This window comes from Sarcophilus harrisii, chromosome 1 (genome assembly GCF_902635505.1).
Source record: "Sarcophilus harrisii chromosome 1, mSarHar1.11, whole genome shotgun sequence".
NCBI lineage: Eukaryota > Metazoa > Chordata > Mammalia > Dasyuromorphia > Dasyuridae > Sarcophilus > Sarcophilus harrisii.
Genome location: NC_045426.1, coordinates 663,354,568 through 663,373,432, shown reverse-complemented (window position 1 = coordinate 663,373,432; position 18,865 = coordinate 663,354,568). Strand labels below are relative to the sequence as shown.

At 48.3% G+C, this 18,865-nt stretch overlaps 1 protein-coding gene and 1 long non-coding RNA gene across 2 annotated transcripts in view; both read right to left on the bottom strand.

Moving 5' to 3' along the window:
* EFNA2 (ephrin A2) overlaps positions 1 to 18,865 on the bottom strand; it is an 86,986-nt gene that overhangs the window by 43,759 nt on the left and 24,362 nt on the right. The window lies entirely within an intron of this gene.
* LOC116420786 lies at positions 3,055 to 12,033 on the bottom strand. The gene is made up of 3 exons (XR_004231233.1): positions 7,986 to 12,033; positions 5,960 to 6,077; positions 3,055 to 5,610 (listed from the first exon to the last, which is right to left on the bottom strand). It is a non-coding gene; the product is annotated as an uncharacterized LOC116420786 (long non-coding RNA).

Here is an 18,865-nt window from a genome sequence, read left to right as displayed (position 1 = left end):
CTCATAGAATGTCAGAGCTGGAAGGGACCTTAGAATATAAAACATAAAATCTGAAAGTCAGAGGGGACCTTAAAACAGAATGTCAGATCTGGGAGGGGCCTTGGAACTAGAATATCAGAGCTGGGAGAACCTCAGGAACACAGAATATAAGAGCTGGAAGACCCTTAGAATACAGAATGTTAGTATTGGGAGGACCTTTGGAATAGGGTATGTCAGATCCTTAAAACAGATTCAAAACTGCAAGGACCTTAGAACCCGGGATGTCAGAGCTGGGAGAGCCCTTAGACCCCAGGAGGTCAGAGCTGGGAGAGCCCTTAGACCCCAGAAGGTTAGAGCTGGGAGAGCCCTTAGAGCCCAGGATGTCAGAGCTGGGGGGCCTTAGAAATCCTCTAGCCTAATGCTCTCATTTTAAAGATGGGGAAACTGGGACAGAGAGGAGACTTGGATCTACTAGGTGGGTAAAGCCAACATTAGAACCCGGATCTCATAACTCCCTGTTTTGTTCTTTCCCATTCTACCACTCTGATGCCCAGAATTGTTTCTGCTGAATTACTAGCCCTGAGGCAAGACACGGACAATTCCTAGCTCAGGCCCAGCTGGACAGATGTCCAGGTGCCCCAATCCAAAAGGTGGGTCTTTTCTCCTACTGTGTCAGAGCTGAAAATGGACCTTGGGGATTTTCTAAGCTGACCCTCGCCAGCACAGGGATCCTTTCTAGAACACCACAAAGAAGGGGTCCTCTGTCTTCCCTGTGACCTCCTAGGGAAGGGAGCAAATTGCTAGACAGCTCCAAATCAGAAGCCTTTTCCTGTCACCTCCATGTGTCAGGTCCCTCCCTCGGGCCTCAGTTTCTCCATTAACAAAGTGTGGGGTTAAGCACTGAGTGTTCCAGCTTCGACACCTCATACCTCCATCTAAAACTGGGTCTGAGTCTTGGACTTGACTCTGACCGCCCCTTCCCTCTCTGAGCCCCATTCCCAGAAAAGCCAGCCTCAGTGGCAACGGGCCTGGGAAACTGTCCTCCGAGGTCCCCACGAGGTTCTGGCCCTTCTCAGCGGGCCCTTTCAGAAAACCCAGTGGCCATAACGTACAGGAGCCCACAGGGCCCACAGATATGGATTCTAGTCCAAGGGGCTTCTCTTTTCTTGTTACAGCTTCCCCCACCCCGAAAGGGCTAAACTAAGTGATCCTGAAGGTCCCTCCCCATTTGTGACATCCTAAAAAAGGGTTATCTGAGAGACTCGCTCTGGAGGGTCTGTTAGGAACAAACCACCGCTCTCATTAAATCCTGGAAACTTGAGTGTATATATATTTTAAAAAATATTAAGTTAATAGCCCAGGTCCTCCCTGGCTCCGGGCTCTCCCCTGCCCCAGAATTCCCTCCTCCTCCTCACTCCCCCAGCCTGCCTGCTCATCCGCCCGCCCGTCTGGTTACACCTGCTTAGCTCACTGACAGTTCCTCACAGCCTTGGCCCCTCACAAGCCTTGTTGGCTGCCGTCCAGCCACAGACTTATGTCTCCTCATCACACTTGGTTTCCTTCCACACCCTTCCCCACTACCCCACCCCCGCTCCCAGTTCCCAGCCCAGGCAGGCCTTGGTCTGGGGGACCCTGAGCAATTCCCTGAGGTCCCTCCCAAGCTAAAGCCAAGGAGCAAGAAGATGGAGAGACAGCTCCCGTCAGATTTCCCAGGCCTTCATTCACAGACTCCTGAACTGTCAGAGGCAAAAAAAGAAAAGAAAAAAAAAGGGGGGGGGGAGACCTTAACAGATCTCTGAGCTCAAACCCTTCTTTTCCTAGAAGAAAATTGGAGCCCAGACAGGGGACTTGTTCAAGGTCACACAGTCAGATAGGGATAGAGTCGGGATTAGCCTGTGGGTCCCCTGTTATCCCCATTTTTTGCCTCCTATCCAATGCAGCTAAAAGAACCCATTTATTCCTTTTCCCCCCGCTTCCCCCCAATTTTAAAATAGGCCCATCCACTTCCCTGGTTTCCAGGTACTGGGTTGGCATTTAGGGATCCAGTCTGGCCCTAGGAGCCAAACTGCCAACGAGCTGATGTCTTCTCATGAATCGCAACCAACCCTTCCCCAGGGATTCAGCAAAAGGGAGCCAGCCCCTCTCCCAGACGAGGCACCCAGGTTAGCCGGAGAAATGGGAATGGAGAGAAACTCGGCCCCAAGGGTAAATCACACAAGCAAAAGGCAGCGGTCCGCGGGCCACCTGGGAGGGAGGAACTCGAAGCTGGGAGAAGGATGAGAAGGGATGCTCAGGCAGAGGAGTCATCTCCGGGCCTGTTGGGACTTCTTTGGCACAAGCAATTCCTGATAGGGAAACTCCTTTTACCTGTGTCGGTCAGCACCAGCTGCCTACAATCTGAGCCCCCTGAAAGGGAAAGTGACTGGTCCGGGACCACACACAGCATTCTACCGTAGAGGCAGGTCTTCCCTCCCCGGCCTCCTGAGGACGAAGCCGGTTCTCTAGCCACTCCTTCACACTACCTAGCATTCAAAATTAATAAATAGCTTACGTTTCCAGAGCCCTTTAAGGTTAGGAACACAACGCATTTTATACACATGTATTACATACATATACATATTATTTATGTGTGTGTATGTGTGTGTGTGTGTGTGTGTGTGTGTGTGTGTGTAAATGCTGGAAGGGCCCCCTAAGAATACAGAATGTCAAAACTAGGAGGAAGTTTGAAACAGACATTATCAGATGGAAGGAAACTGCCATCATAGGAGGTCAGAGCTGAAAGGGCCCTTAGAACCCAGGATGTCGGAGCTGGGAGGGCCTTTAGGACCCAGGATGTCAGAGCTGGGAGGGCCCTTAGAACCCAGGAGGTCAGAGCTGGGAGGACCCTTAGAACCCAGGATGTCGGAGCTGGGAGGGCCTTTAGGACCCAGGATGTCAGAGCTGGGAGGGCCCTTAGAACCCAGGAGGTCAGAGCTGGGAGGGCCCTTAGAACCCAGGATGTCAGAGCTGGGGAGGCCTTTAGAACACAGGATGTTGGAGCTGGGAGGGCTCTTAGAACGCAGGATGTCAGGGCTGGGAGGGCCCTTAGAACCCAGGAGGTCAGGGCTACGGTGCTTTATAAAAGAGAATGTAAGAGCTGAGAGGCTCCTTAGAAACCAGAACCAGGTAGAGACTTAGAACATAGACTATCAGCTAGGAAGGCTCTTAGAACACAAAGGTCAGAACTCTGAACTCCCCAAACCAAGAGTGGTATCCAAGAAAAGGCATGGCATAAGCCCTGGGACAGAAAGGCCAATAAAGAATCCTGGCCTGATTAGTAAGTTAAGGCTGAGAGCACAGAAAAGGGGGGAAAGTCGGAGAGAAGTTGAGCTCTCAGGATTCCTCCTGGGGTCTCTACAGTTCCTCCCTCCAACTCTCTGTTCTGAAGCTGGGAACCCAAAGAAAGACTCAGAGACTTGGTCTGGAGGAGGAAATCTCTCCCCTCCAGCTCTGGCCTTGAACCACATCCTTTCAACACCATCCCAAGGGTCAGGGTTGGGGGTTTGGGGAGGCCAGATCTCTACATAACTCTTCCTATGAAATGTGGGAGCCGTTCTGAGCCCCATCCTACCAATTCCTCCTTCTAGACCTGGGAGCCTGGAGACCTTGGTAGTAATCCTGGCTTGCTAAATAAATGACCCGTTATTAGACATTTCCTCTCAGAACCTCAGTTTCTTCACCTGTAAAATGGGAATAATAATTGTACTTTCTCTGTAAATCTGACATTTCTAATCAAATGGATATTGCTATTTTTCAAGGAATCAATCCATAAACATATAGAGAGAGCACATACTGTGTGCTAAACTTTGGACTAAACTCTGGAGAGACAAAGACCCACACATACACACACAATAACGTTTCTATGGCAGCCTTGCATATACTTTCTTAAATCCTTTCATTCTTCGAAGAAGTCGGAAGAGTTCATAGAATTGGGACTCAAAATAGGTCTGATCAGGACTCCTCCAAAAGGATGGTTCAGAATAAGGGTACCCTGTATAAATATAAGTATGTAGAGAGATACAAGGAGACCCTATATAGATATCTATATTTCTGCATATATAGACACAAGGGTATTAGGGTGGAAAAGAAGGAAATGCGACCCAGGTCTCAGTAAGCAGCTGAGCTTAGAACCCTCTGACAGTGACGGGGGTTCAAAGCATGGTGGCAAAAAGCTATGCTTGTGGGATCGATCCCTGATTTGCATGATCCCAGGGGGTAGGTCTCTCTGGGCCTCAGTTTCCCCCTCCAGGAAACTTTTCCTTACCATCCAACCCTGCTTGGTGCTAATTAGATTATAGTAGTACTAATTGCTAAGTCATTAGCTCACTAATAGCAAATAGCTAATTACTATTCTTACCCGACACATAAAACCGAGATCATTAGAGCATACTGTGAATCACGGCATCCTAAAATGTCACACTGGGAGGGACTTTAGAACAGAGAATATCAGAAAAAGGAGCGCTCGTAGAACTTGAAATGTCAGAGGTCGAAGGACCCTTAGAATGTGAAATATCAGGGTGAGGAGAAGTCTTAGAACAGAGAATGGCAAGGCTAGGAGGGAACTTAGAACCCGGAATGTCAGAGTTGGGAAGAACCTTAGAACACGGAATGTCAGAGACAGGAGAAGCTTTATAACTGAGAATATCAAGTGTGGGAATAGCCTTAGAAGATAGACTACCAGAGCTGAATGGGAAGGACGTTAGAACACAGAAGGTCAGAGCCGAGAGGGCCCTTAAAAGACAGAATGTCAGAGCTGGGAGGGCCTTTAGAACACACGATGTCAGAACTGGGAGGAGCCTTAGGATGGAGAATATCAGAGCCCTTACAACATGGAATAAAAATACTGATAATTTAGGGATCGGAGAATATCAGAGCCCTTACAACATGGAATAATAATGCTGATAATTTAGGGATCGGAGAATATCAGAGCCCTTACAACATGGTATAATAATACTGATAATTTAGGGATTTGAGAATATCAGGGCCCTTACAACATGGAATAAAAATACTGATAATTTAGAGATCTAAGAATATCAGAGCCCTTACAACATGGAATAATAATGCTGATAATTTAGGGATCTGTGCTTTTAGCCTGGGGTTTACTGACCTGGCTCTCAGCACATCTATGGTTTGGGAGAAGGAGATTTAAAATTGCTGTGGCCCCCAGTGCCTCCTCCTGCGGATAATCTCAAGAACACAGAATGTACGAGCTGGAAGACCCTTAGAACATAGAATGTTAGCACTGGGAGGATCTTTAAAACAGATTCAGAGCTGGGAGGACCTTAGAACTCAGGATGTCAGAGCTGGGAAATATCTTGGGTAATTTTAATGCCATAGTCACTCAGGAAGTTCATTAGAGACTCAGAGCTATTTCTTTCAATAGCACTTCACAAAATATTGGGGTTCTTGTTTTTTTATTATTATCATTATTACTCTCGAATCTTTCTAGGAAATCTATCCAACCCGCCAATCCCGGGAGGCAGCAGGTCCTTAAGGATGCTAGGTCAGGCACTGTTCCTTCAACAAAGCTTCACCCGAACGCCCCCTCCTTCACTTTGTGGGGTAAGATGGAAGCAGCCCCATCTCTCCCCTCTCAAAAAAAAAAAAAAAAACAGTCCAAACTTAAAAAAAAAAAATAAAAAAGGATTGAAAATGCAATTGGGCCTATCGGAGCTCACAAATGCATTCGACACGGGGGCTGAGGGGGCTTCTCCCTGGCAGAGGGGAGGCAGAGGAAGCTGGGACCCCATGAATAATTCATCAGAGGCTGTCTCACAGAATTTCACTGTGGAAAAATGAATTGGGGACTCTATAAAAAGGGGGGAGAGAGGAGAGGGCGGGAAACTTTAGGGAGGCCTGGGGAGGGCATGAAAGCGGCCAGCCATCTTGGGGGAGGGGGGCCCAGGCAGGGATCAGCTAGGAAAGCTAAGAAAAAAAGTACCTCGCACTTTCTCGGCTTTGTTCGCTTTCTTAAGGGGGCACGGCCAGGCTTTTTGATGACAGGCACCCATCCGTTGGCTGGCATGGGTGAATTCAAGGTGCCGGGGGGGAGAGGGGGGCTGAGGGGAGAGAAAGAGAAAGACTGACTGTCTGAAGCCCTCCATTGAGCTGACACTGACACTGACTCCCAGCCCCTGCCTCCCCCACAAACCCCCTCCTTCAAACCAGCCAGCCCCATTCATCGGCCTGCCTGGCTGTGGGACTGTCCCCGCTTTACGAGGTTCACAAGCCGGGAGCCCGTGAATGAACTTAGATCACACAGTAAAAGGAGATCTCTTTGTTTTAAAGAGAGGGAAACTGAGGCAGAGGGGGAAAGGGGCTTGCCCAATGTCCCGTAAGACCCTTCCAGAGCTAATGTTTTTAAATTCTAAAGTCTCTTCCCACTAGAATGTCCTCCATCCCGTATCCTTGCTACTGTTCCCGATGTCCCCCCTCCCCACATCTCACCGAAATGACATCCAGACTAGAGAGACCATCATTTCCAAGATGAGGAACTGAAAACCAGATAGGACAAGGGACTTTCCAGGACTCCAACCTGGGTCTCTTACCTCTTAATTCCTGGCAGGGCCCTTTCTATTATATTCAGGTTGTCTCCTTCCCTCTCCCTGGGGTCCCCCGAATAATGCCAGGCCTGGGATCCCCCCAAAAGGAGGGGGTCTTCCCTCCTTCTCAACCTCCCCAGCAGGGAGGGGCAGGGCAGGGGACAGAAGACAGGGAACAGGGGACAGAGAAGGGAGGGGGTTGACTGGGGGAGCCAGCGAGAAGGGGAGCCTCAGTTCCCTTTAACTCGGCCACTTAAAAATAAAAATGAAAGGGGGCTTTTGAAAGGCGCGGGCAGGCCCCCCAGAGAAGACCTTTTCTGTGCTATCAAAGGCGGCTGGAGCGGCTGCTTCTCACTGCACGGCGGCTCCGAGGGGCCCGGCCCGGTTGCTTTGGTCTCCACGGAAAGACCTTCTTAATTGGCTCCAGGCACAAGGTTAGAAGCCTCCTGCCTTCCCAGCCTGGGCCTGGGCTCCTGGAAACCGATCTTAGAGTGGGAGGGTGATGGGGGCCTCCACGCCCCATCCCAGAATTTCAACCTAAGGCCCAAAGGCTGGGATGAACCCCAGAAAGAACAGGGCGGGGTAGGGGGAAAGGAGGAGCTACTGGAGGAAAAAGCCAGGAAGAAAAAAAATTTTTTTTTTGGTTTTCTCCGAAACATTTGTCCCATTTAATAAAATATGGAAGAAGACTTTCTTAAAAAGCTGCACACATTTTGAAGTTCCCTAAGTCTCAATTCCCTAATATAATTTGAGGTTCACAAAACCTTTGTCTCACAAGTCTAGGAGGCAGGATTATGAGCCCCATTGTATAAATGGGGAAACTGAGGTTCCGAGAGAAGAGTTAATCCTTCCAAGGTCACATGAGTCATAAATGTCAGTGCTGATCTCTGTAACCAGTGGTTTGAAAAATCTCTTAGGGTTAAAAGGGTTTTTAGAGACCGGGCGATCCAATGCCCCCATTGTACAGAGAAGGAAACCAAGTCTCCGCGATGGAAAGTCTCAGCTAAGGTCATACACGTTTTTTCGGTGGGGGGAGGAACGGAATTCAGGTGTCTGACCCCTTGCCCAGCTCCTCCCCCTCCCCCACCTCCATGGCACTGCTCTGACCCACTTCTGAGAAGAGGAAATTCTGAAATGACGATAATGTAGTAAGACGATAATTCACAGGCTAAAGGGCCTTTGCTTCCTTGACTTCCTCCCTCAATCATCCTCTGATGCCCGAACCCCACAGGTAACATCTTACAGACCCCCAGTCATCCAAAGCGGGGCAGAGGTCGGCAGGGCAGAGGTCGCAGGGCTGACCCAGGAGCAAGAAATGCTAGGATCGGGAAACTAACAGCCGCCGGCTGCCCGACCCCCAGCCCCAAATCAAGGTGAGGGAGACGGACATCATTCCCTTCCAGAACTAGGAGATAGGGCCTTTACCTGTGGTCCGCACCCAGCGTCAGAGGCAGGATCGCACACAGTTCTCCGGGAAGCCTTCCCTGGTTTCTCGCCCAGAGGGATTTCTCCCACCCGGAGTCATCGTATCTGTACCTTTCATACCCCGCTCAGTGCATCTCACGGGGCGTTGTCCGGCTGTGAGCCCCCCGGGACAAACCCCGCCTCTAACTCATCCCCCAGAGTGGGCAGCACAGCCCCTCCCAGCCCCCGGGGTCAGAAAGCACTGGATGGGCGGATTTGGGGGGAGGGTAAAGGGAGTGGGCCCACAAAGAGAAAATACGGGCTTCCGCCCACAGAGACTAACATATAAGCCGCGTCACACAGAGACCCCCAGCCACCCGTTATGGGGCTCCCCACGGAGCCCCCGCCCTTCCCCTGATCCCCACGCTGATCCAGGGTCACACACTCAGGGACGGCCCGCGCAGCGACCGGTCACCGAGCGCCCGTTCGGCGACAGCCACGGGCCAGGTGGGGCGCTGAGCGCCGGCCGCACGGGGACAAAGAAGGAAACGTCCCCCTCCTGCCCTCACACACTGGCTCTGACGGACGTGTGCACACGCTCCCAGACTCAGAAACACATGGAGTCACACTCACCCGCTAAAAGCCCCTCGCTGCACGCAGCCTCCGGACCCGGGAGCTCCCAGGGGGCCACCAGAACAGAGGAAGGAGTCTTCCACACAGAGTCCGGAACTGGCTCTCCTCCCATCCCACCCGGCCCCCCTCCGGGCCCTTTCACCCCTGGCATCCGACAGGCCCCTCGAACAGGCGATGTTTCATGTCCAACAGCGTCCCTGGGGGCCCAGGCCCGGGAGGCCCCTCCCCTCCTGGCCCCCCTTGCCTGGGTTCCTCCTCGGGCTTGATTGGAACCAGACCCTCGGTGGGAGCGCCACATGGAGTGAGGCTGGGGGAGAAGGGGAGGCAGAGAGGCTGACAAAAGGGGCCAGACTAGGGAGTTAGGGTGAGCAGGACTGGGCTTCTTATTTTTTTCAGTTGTTCCCTTCACACACACACACACACACACACACACACACACACACACACACACACACAAATATCTCTTGCCTGATCCCCAAAGATTCAGAATCTGGAAACTTAGAGCCATTGGAATAAGGGGGGGCTCCCATTTCAGAGTCAGTCACAGGGATTCTTAGCCTTGTTTGGGGTCTGAGCCCCTCTGGCAAAGTTCAAGAACCCCTTCTCAAAAGTCATAATGTAGGAAATTAACTGCAAGCAGGGCGACATTCCAGTTAAAGGTTAGGAGAAAACGAAATTATCCCTTTTTATTCTCACCAGGATTCAAGAACCTCTGAAATCTATCTCTGCAGCCCAGATGAAGAACTCCTAACCCCATCAATCCAACCATTTTTTAGATGGAGAAACTGATACCCAGAAATGGGCCGGGATTCATCCTGTGATAGATAACACAGCAAGCCGGGGACTGATATAGCCTGGGAAGCCGGGTCTCTGGCCTCTGATGGTGAAGCTCACTCCTTCCTCTCCATCACCCCATAACTAATTTCTTGGTACATGATCCCTTTTAGCAGACTTTTAAAGGAGAAAGCTGAACTCCTTTTTGGAAAAAACACACAGGATAAAAATATTTTCCTCCAGTCTCCTCATTCACCCAGACTCATCCTGATAACAGCCCTCTCCCTTCCTTCAAGGAGGGAAATTTATTTTCCCTTGACTGCAGAGTCCTTGTCTCTAGCTTCTGACACACCCGCCGCCAGATCAGGCCAGTGGGAATAGGCCTTACCTCCCCCTCCAATGCCTCTTCCCATCTCTCTCCCCCTTCCTCCTTCTCTCTTTCTCCTCATTCTCCATCTCTAGCTTGGGGCCTTTCCTGCAGGGAGGCTCAAACTTCCAGGTTGTTTGGAAGAAGTCTTATAAACTGTACTGGAAAGGCTTGGGGTCCACTCTGCCCCTGATTCATGGGGAGCTGAATGATGAATGGAGAAAGGAAGGAGGAAATGAAAGAAGGAATGAAGGAAAGAAGGAAGGAAGTCATTCCTTCCTCTCCGGGTCATGTCTTCCTCTTTAAAATTAGGGGATTGGATTCAATGAACTCTTTTAAGTTCTTCTAAGTTCTGACATCTTAAGGGTCCTCCTAGCTCTACCATCTTGGGTTCTAGGGGCCCTCCCAAATCTAACATTCCACATTCTAAGGGCCCTCCCAGCTCTGACAGTCTCCCTTCTATCTCCTAAGGCCCATTTAGTGTTAAGGAATTCTCATGACCCACAGGTGCACTGGGAAGGAGAGATGAGATAAAGAGAGAGAAGGGAATCCTGGCCTGGCCGTATGTAGATGAGCCTCAGATCTATTGGACCCCCCTCCTTTCCCAGCCCACCCCCAGTCACTTGCCCTAAGGTCAGCACAAGGGGAGGGGAGTAAAGCCTAGGCCCCACCTTGCAACCCCCCAGAAAGGGACCATCCTGTTGTCTTGGGATAAGAGCCGGACAGTGGAGGCAATGAAGCGAGACCAGTAGCTTGGCCCCTTGCTCCCGGGATCAAGCCCGTTCCACCCTTCAGGTCAAAGGAGAAGAAGCTGCCTGCCCACACTGGGACAGAGGGGAGAGGCCCTCTCACAGTCCAGCAGGGCCGGGATAAGCGGCTCAAAGGGCTCCAGAAAACAAAGGGTCTTCCTCTCCCCTCTCCCCCAACTCCCACCTCTGGGGCTGAGGGATCAGGAACTAGGCCAAAAGGAGAGAGATACACAAAGTTCCATGAGGATGGATAGCATTTTTCAAGTCAATTCCATATATTTATTGTGTCTACTGCATTCCAGGCTGCACGTTCAGGGTGGGAGATGCAAAATAAGAGTTGGGGGTAGGGAAACATATTAGTATACAAATAACATTCCTACAAGGATCATGGAATCAGCCCAAAGGCACCCAAGCAAAAGTATCTATGTGGAGGACCAGAGAAACAGAAGTCACAGCCTGCCTCAGACACTTAACCTCTGCCTCAGTTTCCCCATCTGTGAAATGAGAAGGTAAAACTTCATCAAGATCCCTTGTAGTTCTTATGAAACCAGGGGGTGGAGGAAGCGCTTGCTGTTAGCAGGGGAAATCAGAAAAACTTTGTGGTCCTCAAAACTAGCCCCCTTCTCAGGGCCTAAGGTGCTGATCTCCAGCCCAGGGAAACTGAGGAAAAGTAGACCAGGAAGAAGAAAAAAAGCTACCATTTTACCAGGGAGGACAAAAAAAGTTTCTCAAGACTCATGGCTCAGGGAGATCTGGCTGAACAAGTGAAGGGTTGCAGGGGACCATACATAGATCATGGATTACAAGTCCCAGAAAAGTTAGAATGAGAAGGGATCTTATGGATGATCTAGTCCTACCTTAGAGCAATCCACTGACGGAAGGGACAACCTTTAGCAGTAAAGAGCTTCCTGTCTTTGACTTGATGGTTGGTTGAAGAGAAGCAAAAAGATATCACTTATCAGGAATAAGATACAGTTGCTAATCAGACCAATAGGAGCTCGGATATAGGGTAGCCTGGATGGAGAAGAGGGGTCTCTCTCCTGGATGGGGAGCAGATGAAACAAACTCTACTTGCACCAGTTCTGAAGCTGTAAATAATCTAATCCGGAATAGATTTACTCTGGGGAGCATGGAGAAGCATTGCCCAGGATGCTTGGGGACATGAAGGCTGCCCCCTCCCCTCAGCAACTGCCCTGCAGTCTTAGGGGCACTGAGGGGTTACTACCCAGGACTGTCAAAGGAAGAACTTGAACACAGCTCCTTTGGGTCAGTTCCCTGATCTGCCTCAATGGCATCCTCACAGTCAATAAAGGGCTTGAAGAGGGGACTGTTTATTGAGCACAGTGGGTCAGCAACTTCCTAACTGCTGACTGGGCTGGATTGATCTGTAGAACAGGGGGAGGGGAGCGCTGCTCTCCCCAGGGAAGGAGGGAGGGGGGGAGTTATGGAATACAGCAGCGACTGTCAGACTCAGCTGATGCATTGGTTCGGTTTGCTGAACTATTTTTCCCCCTCTTCCTTTTTTTTTTTTTTTTTTAATTCTTATTCTTTGTTACAAGGGATGGCTCTCTGAGAAGGGGAAAGAAGGAATAAATTTGGAAATGAAGGTGATGTAAAAGCAAAGGGTATCATTTAAAATATTTTCAGTGAGAAAGAAGTGGTCTGCAAGGGCCTTGAAGGTCCTTTCCACGTTGAACATCCTCTACTTTCTGGATCTGCCATTCCCAGAAATCCCAGCCCCTCCCAGATCAAAAGTCAGCCCTGCTCCCCCTGAGTCACCTATAATACTCTGCTCCCTCCCTGTCAGCCCCAGGAAGGGAGGACTCGGTGTGAAACTGCTGTTATCTAATCTTCAACTGCAAAGGGAGGGCCGGTCTTCCAGGGGCCCCCACAATCCTGGGGCCAAGAACGTCTCCCCCACCCCTATTTACTATCTCTATCTTTCCTAATCCTCAAAGCCCAACCTTGTACCCTCCAGAGTCTAATGAAAAATCAATAGAGAACTGGAAAATGTTAAAAATCAGGTGGAGGCCCTGGACCAGAATCCTTGCTACATCATTCTGTCTCCCAGACTCAATTTCCTCACCTGTAAAATGGGATCTCCTCACACCTCCTTCCCAGAGTTGTTATGAAATAAAACTGTTTGCAAATCTCAAGTCAAAGCGACAAGCATTTATCAATCTCGATTCTACACAAGCTCCGAGCTAAGCTCAGGGGAAAACACGTGCAGACATCTCAGGGCAAATAAGTGAGCAGACATCTCAGGGCAAATAAGCGAGAGAGAGAGACAGAGGTGGAAAGAAACAGGCAGATTATACATATATTATATATGTATGCAATACATACACATGTATTTTATTTGTATGTATTCTATGCCTGCTACACATGTGCATCGTGTCTGTATAAATGCATGTGTTACATGTACTGACATACACCCAGCAATGCACACATACATGTATTATACTGAGCCGTGCATGTATACATGTGTGTATTATATCTAAGTGCATATTATATGTGTATGGTGTGTGTATATGTATATATACATATAGCTACACAAATATACATATATTTCTATATATAACTGTATTATATGTGTATATACATAACATGTAATGTATATATTATAGTTATAGATGTGTGTATTATATCTATGTATATATATGTGTGTATAAATGATAAATTGAAGATAATCTTAGAGAGAAGGCCCTAGCATGAAGGAGTGTTGAGGCTCCTTGCAGGAGGGAACTTTAGCTGAGATTTCCAGAAAACCAGAGAGAAATAGGGAATCCTTATTGCTCTTCCCACTGAGGAGCCTCGGTTTCCCCATCTGTAAAATGAGAGGGTTGAAGGAGAGAACGGGTAACAGCCCTTCCTGCTCCGTAGCCTGTGTTGGGTCTCACATACCCACACCCATGCAGTCCCTTGTACTTTCCTCTCTTGCTACAGTATCTTTGCTCACGCAAGCACTTCCGCCCATCCCTCTTTCCCAGAACCAGGGCGTGGTGGGTGGAATCCTGGACTTGGAGTTCTAAGAGCGGGGCTCGGCCCCGCCTCTCCCAGGACACCTTGGTTGCCAACCTCAGATAAGACTTAACCCTCTGGGGAGCTCGGCTCCCTCACCTATGAAGGGAAGAGGAGCCCCTTTCAGCTTGCGACTGATGACCTTAACACGTCAGCTGGATTTCCCCCATCTCGGTTGCAAACCTCTTTAGGGGGCGGTGAACTGGAGAGTGAGCTGCTGGACTTCGGGTCGGGGAGTCCTGAATTCAAATCCCATCTCCCTGAAACTTACTAGGTGTATGTATGATCTTGGACAAATCAATTTGTTTCCCTCAGCCTCAGTCTCCTCCTCTGTAAAAGGAGGGTGATAAGAGTACTTACCACTGCAGGTAAGGATCAAGAGAAAATCTCTGCAAAGCACTTTGTAAACCTTGAAAAACAGCTCTGTTTTCGGTCACGGCCGACGCTCCATGACCATGACTGGAGTTTTCTTGGCAAAGATGCTGAAATGGTTTGCCACTGCTTCTCCAACTCATTTTACAGAGGAGGAAACTGAGGCAAACAGAGTAAAGTGACTTATCCAGGATCACACAGTTAATGATTAACCAGAGCCACATTTGAACTCAGGAAAACAAGTCTTTTTTTTACTAATCCCAGCGATCTACTGCACCACCTGGCTGCCTTATATAAAAGCTAGTTATTATTACTACTATCCTTGAGACTTGCGAGCTACTCCCCTTTCTAAGCCTCAGTTTCCCCTGAAAGATAAGAGTGGAAAGACTTAGTGCAGAGTGTTCTTAGAACCAGCCCCAATCTCTCAGTGTACAAATAGGGAAACAAGTGCAGGTTATCTGGGTCATTTTCCATGTCTTAAAATGTAGGGGATCCTAAAAGCTAGGGGCTGGACGAGATCCCAGGCATTATCCTTCCCCATCCCGTGTCTACCTCCCCCACAGCCTTTTCTTCCCCGGATTTGTGTTCTGAAGGCAGCGGGTTTGGGTGTGATGACTGGGAGCAAATCTAACCGTTTGTCTCCCCTTGTTCTGGGCCTTGAAGGATGGGAGGAAGTCAACCGAAGGGTGAAAAAGGAGAAGGTGCAGGCAGGAATGCTGTGAGCAAAGACACATCGAAAGACAAACATGAGCCATAGAAAGACAAATAGCTAGATAGACTCATACACATGGGGGGGAGGGGGAAGAGGGGAAGAAGGGGGTATAGACCTGTTTGGCTGGAGTCCAGCTTAAAGGCTGAAGTAATAAAGGCAGCTAGGTGGTGTGGCGGATAGAGCTCTGGGTTTGGAGGAAGGAAGGCTCATCTTCCTGAGCTCAAGTCAGGTCTCAGATACTCACTAGCTGTGAGTCCCTGGGGCACTCACTTAACCTAATTTGCCTCGGTTTCCCCATCTGTCCAATGGAGAATGAAATAGCAAACCATTGGCTGTGTAACGCTGGGTCAGTCACTCAACCCAATTTGCCTCAGTTTCCTCATCTGTCAAATGGACTGGAGAAGGAAACGGCAGACCAGTAGCTGTGCGATCCTGGATCAGTCACTTAACCCAATTTGCCTCAGTTTCCTCATCTGTCAAATGGGCTGGAGAAGAAAAGGCCAACCACTCCAGTGTCTTTGCCAAGAAAAACCCAAATGGGATCACAAAGGGCTAGACATGACTGAAAATGAATAAATAGAAACAACAACAAAAAGAGGAATAAAGGGTAAAATGGATAAATTACTGGATTTGAAGACTTGGAATCAAATTCAAATTTAAATTCAATTTCCATCTCTGATATTCAGTTTTCTTCTCTATAGAAAGGAGATAATACTTCTCCCTCAAGATTGCCCATGTCATGTACACCTTGGGCAGGCCCTAGGAATGAATGGGGAGGGAAGCCCTGAATGAAGACAAGAAGGAAACTGGGATGGAGCACAGACTGAGACCACAGGGATCCATAGGTCACCTTTTTTTTTTTTTAAAAAACAGAAGAGGAAACTAAGACTCTGAGAGCTTCAGTCAGTGACACCTTCAGTCCCTGGGCTGAGCTGGGAATCTAGTCAAGGCCCTCTCACTCATGCACCAAGTCACTGACTTTTCCATCACACCTAGAAGTGGAGGAGAAGGGGAGACTGCATTGAGAATCAGGGACCTGACTCCACCACTGATGCTCTTTTTGACTTGTGAAATCATTCAATTCAATTCAAATATTTATTAAGTACCTACTAACTACAAAGCTCAAGGCCCAGTACTAAGGGAGGTCTAGAAATAAGACCAGACTAATATGAAAATAATATCGTATATGATTACACACACATAACTTATATCAGATACCTTGCTGTCTTGAAGAAGAGGTGATGAGGGAGGGAAGGAAGTAATTTGGAACTCAAAATATTAAAAAATGAAAAATTATCTTTATGTGTAATTAGAAAAAAATAAAATACTATTAAGAGTGTTTTATTATTTACAATACTCATACTGATATTATTTAAAATACTATTGAGAATATTCTTTACAATACTAATACTATTATTTAAAATATTATGAAGAGAATTTTTTATTACTTAAAATGCTCATATTGATATTATTTAAAATACTTTTAAGAGTATTTTATTATTTAAAACACTAATACTGATATTATTTAAAAGATTATGAAGAGAATTTTTATTATTTAAAATATTCTTAAGAATATTTTATTTTGTTCCAATTACACATAAAGACAATTTTCAACATTCATTTTTTATAAGATTTTGAGTTCCAAATTTTTCTCCCTCTCTTCTTCTTCTCCCCCCTTTGCAAGATGGCAAACAATCTGATATAGGTTATACATGAGCAATTATGTAAAACATAAAAAATAAAATACTATGAGAGACAGAGACAGGAGGGAGAGACAAAAAGAGGCAGAGAGACATTAGTTCAGAGATGTTCCCTGCTCTCAGGAACTTTACAGTTTGTCAGTAGGATAAAACTCAAATTCTAGAATATTCAAGCTCACATAGTAAATGACTCCTCTACAGAGACAGTCCTCCCTAATCCTCTTCTTTCTCAACACCATAGCCACCCAGAGAATCTTCTGCCTTGGAGGATTTTTCCTTATTTGCTGATGACAACATTTGGGGAAGGACCTTCTCTTTCTCTCCCTCTCTGTTTCTGTCTCTGTTTCTGTCTCTCTGCTTCTGCCTTTATCTCTCTATTTCTCTCGGTATGTCTGTCTGTGTCTCTTATGTGTGTGTGTCTCTCTATCTTTTTGTCTCTCTTTCCACTCCTTTTCCTGGTCAGTTCCATTATCCCAGCTTAGGCCCCCTTCTCTCCCACCCCCCCTCTCCACTTACCAGCTCCTCTTTCTTCTATGTCTTTACCCAATTAGAACGTAAGCATCTTGAGGACAGAGACTGTCCCTCTTGCCTATATATGTATTCCCACATTTAGTACAGTGCCTGGCATTTAACACCATCTTTCTGCATCAGAGATGTAAAGTGCTCTGGAGGTTCCATGGGGAAGGAAGCTTAGGGGGAAGGGAAGGCTTCCTAGTATCAAAGAATGGGTAAGAATTCAGGAAGGAGAGAGGGAGAGAGAGAAGAAGAAGAGGGGAAGGGAGAACGAAGAGTAGAGAAAAGAGGAAGAGGAAAAAAGGGAGAAAGATAAAGTGAGAAAGGAAAGAAAAGAAAGGAGAAAAAGTGAAGAAGAGAGAGAAAAGGAGGGGGAGAGAGAGAAGAAAAGGGAGAGAAAGGAAAGGAAGTAGAGAGAAAAAGGACACAGAGAGAGAGGAGAAAGACAGAGAGACAGAGACACAGAGAGAAAGGAGACAGACAGAGATGGAGACACACAGAAAGGGAGACAGAGAGGAGAAAGAAAGACAGAGAGAAAGAAAGAAAGAGAAGAAAGAAAAACAGGAACAAAGACAGAGAAAGAGAGAGACAGACAGAGAGAGAGACAGAGAGAGAGACAGAGACACAGAGATAGAGACAGAGACAGAGACAGAGAGACAGACAGAGAAGGGGGAAAGGAGAGGGGGGAAGAGAGAGAAAGAAAGAGACAGAGAGAAAGGAGAAAAATAAATAAGAGACAGAGACGGAGACACACAGAGAGGAGACAGATAGAGAGACATAGAAAGACAGATAGAGACAGAGAGAGGTTCTTTCGTCCTTCCTCCCTTAAGAAGCCTTTCCCCATCCCCCACGCCCTTCCCATTATGGTCTAACCTGGCCCAGCCTTCCCTCAACATCTCTCTACCTCCAGGGAGCTATCCTTGCACCCCACAGGGCTGGGGTCGGGGGTCAGAGGATCAGAGGCAGCTGCTGCTGCCCCAGCCTCCCATCAGCCAGGAGGGTCCCCTATTACAAATGGCAGGATCCCCTCCCAGAGGCAGCAGGGCCTCCCTCCTCCACGCCCCCTGCCTCCCATGATGCTTGGGGGCCCAGGCGGGAAACATGTACAAGCATGCAGGGGTCAGTGACCCAAGGCTGGGGCCGGGTGGTCCCACAGCTGGTTGAGGCTGTGACCTCACCTCAGCGGGGGAAGGGGAGGCAGGAGAAGGAGGCAAACCCAGCTCTCTCTCAGCAAGGCAAGCTCCCAGCACAGCTTAGCAACGCCAGTTCCTCAGGATCCCTCTCTCCCTGCCCATCAGCTGTGGAGAAGCCGGGTCCCAGAGAAAAGTTTAAGGCATAAAATATCCCAATCATGGAGTGTCAGGGGAGGGGAAGGAACTTCAGAACACAAATATGGAAACTGAGGGGAACTTTGGAATGGAGCGTCAGATCTAAAAGGGTCCTTAGAAAATGGAATGATGGAGCCAGGAGGGGCACAGGGTGTCAGAATGGGGGGCCCTAAGAACTCAGGATGTCAGGGCTGGGAGGGCCCTTAGAACCCGGGATGTTAGAGCTGGGAGGGCCCTTAGAACCCAGGATTCAGAGCTGGGAGGGCCCCTAGAACCCAAAAGGTCAGGGCTGGGAGGGCCTTAGAACCCAGGATGTCGGAGCTGGGAGGGCCCCTAGAATCTAGAAGGTCAGGGCTGGGAGGGCCTTAGAACCCAGGATGTCAGAGCTGGCAGGGCCTTAGAGCACATAATATAGAGTAGTTTCTAATGATTCTCTGTCTCCTTGAAAGGTCTCCAGTAGAATGCCCTAGGGATCATAGTTAGGTTTTAATATTTTTATCAAGAATTCTGATAAAGGAATAGCTAGCCACCTGATCACATTTGCCAATGATTCAAAGCTGGGAGGGGTCCTAGGATATTCTTAGAAACCAGAACAAAGGGATGAATCGAAATTTAGTAGGAGTATATGAAAAATCTTATCCTTAGAGTCGAGAAATTGACTGTGCAAATGGAAACTGGGAAGACATGGCTGGCTAAACAGCAATTCTTCTGAAAATTATATGGGAGTTTTAG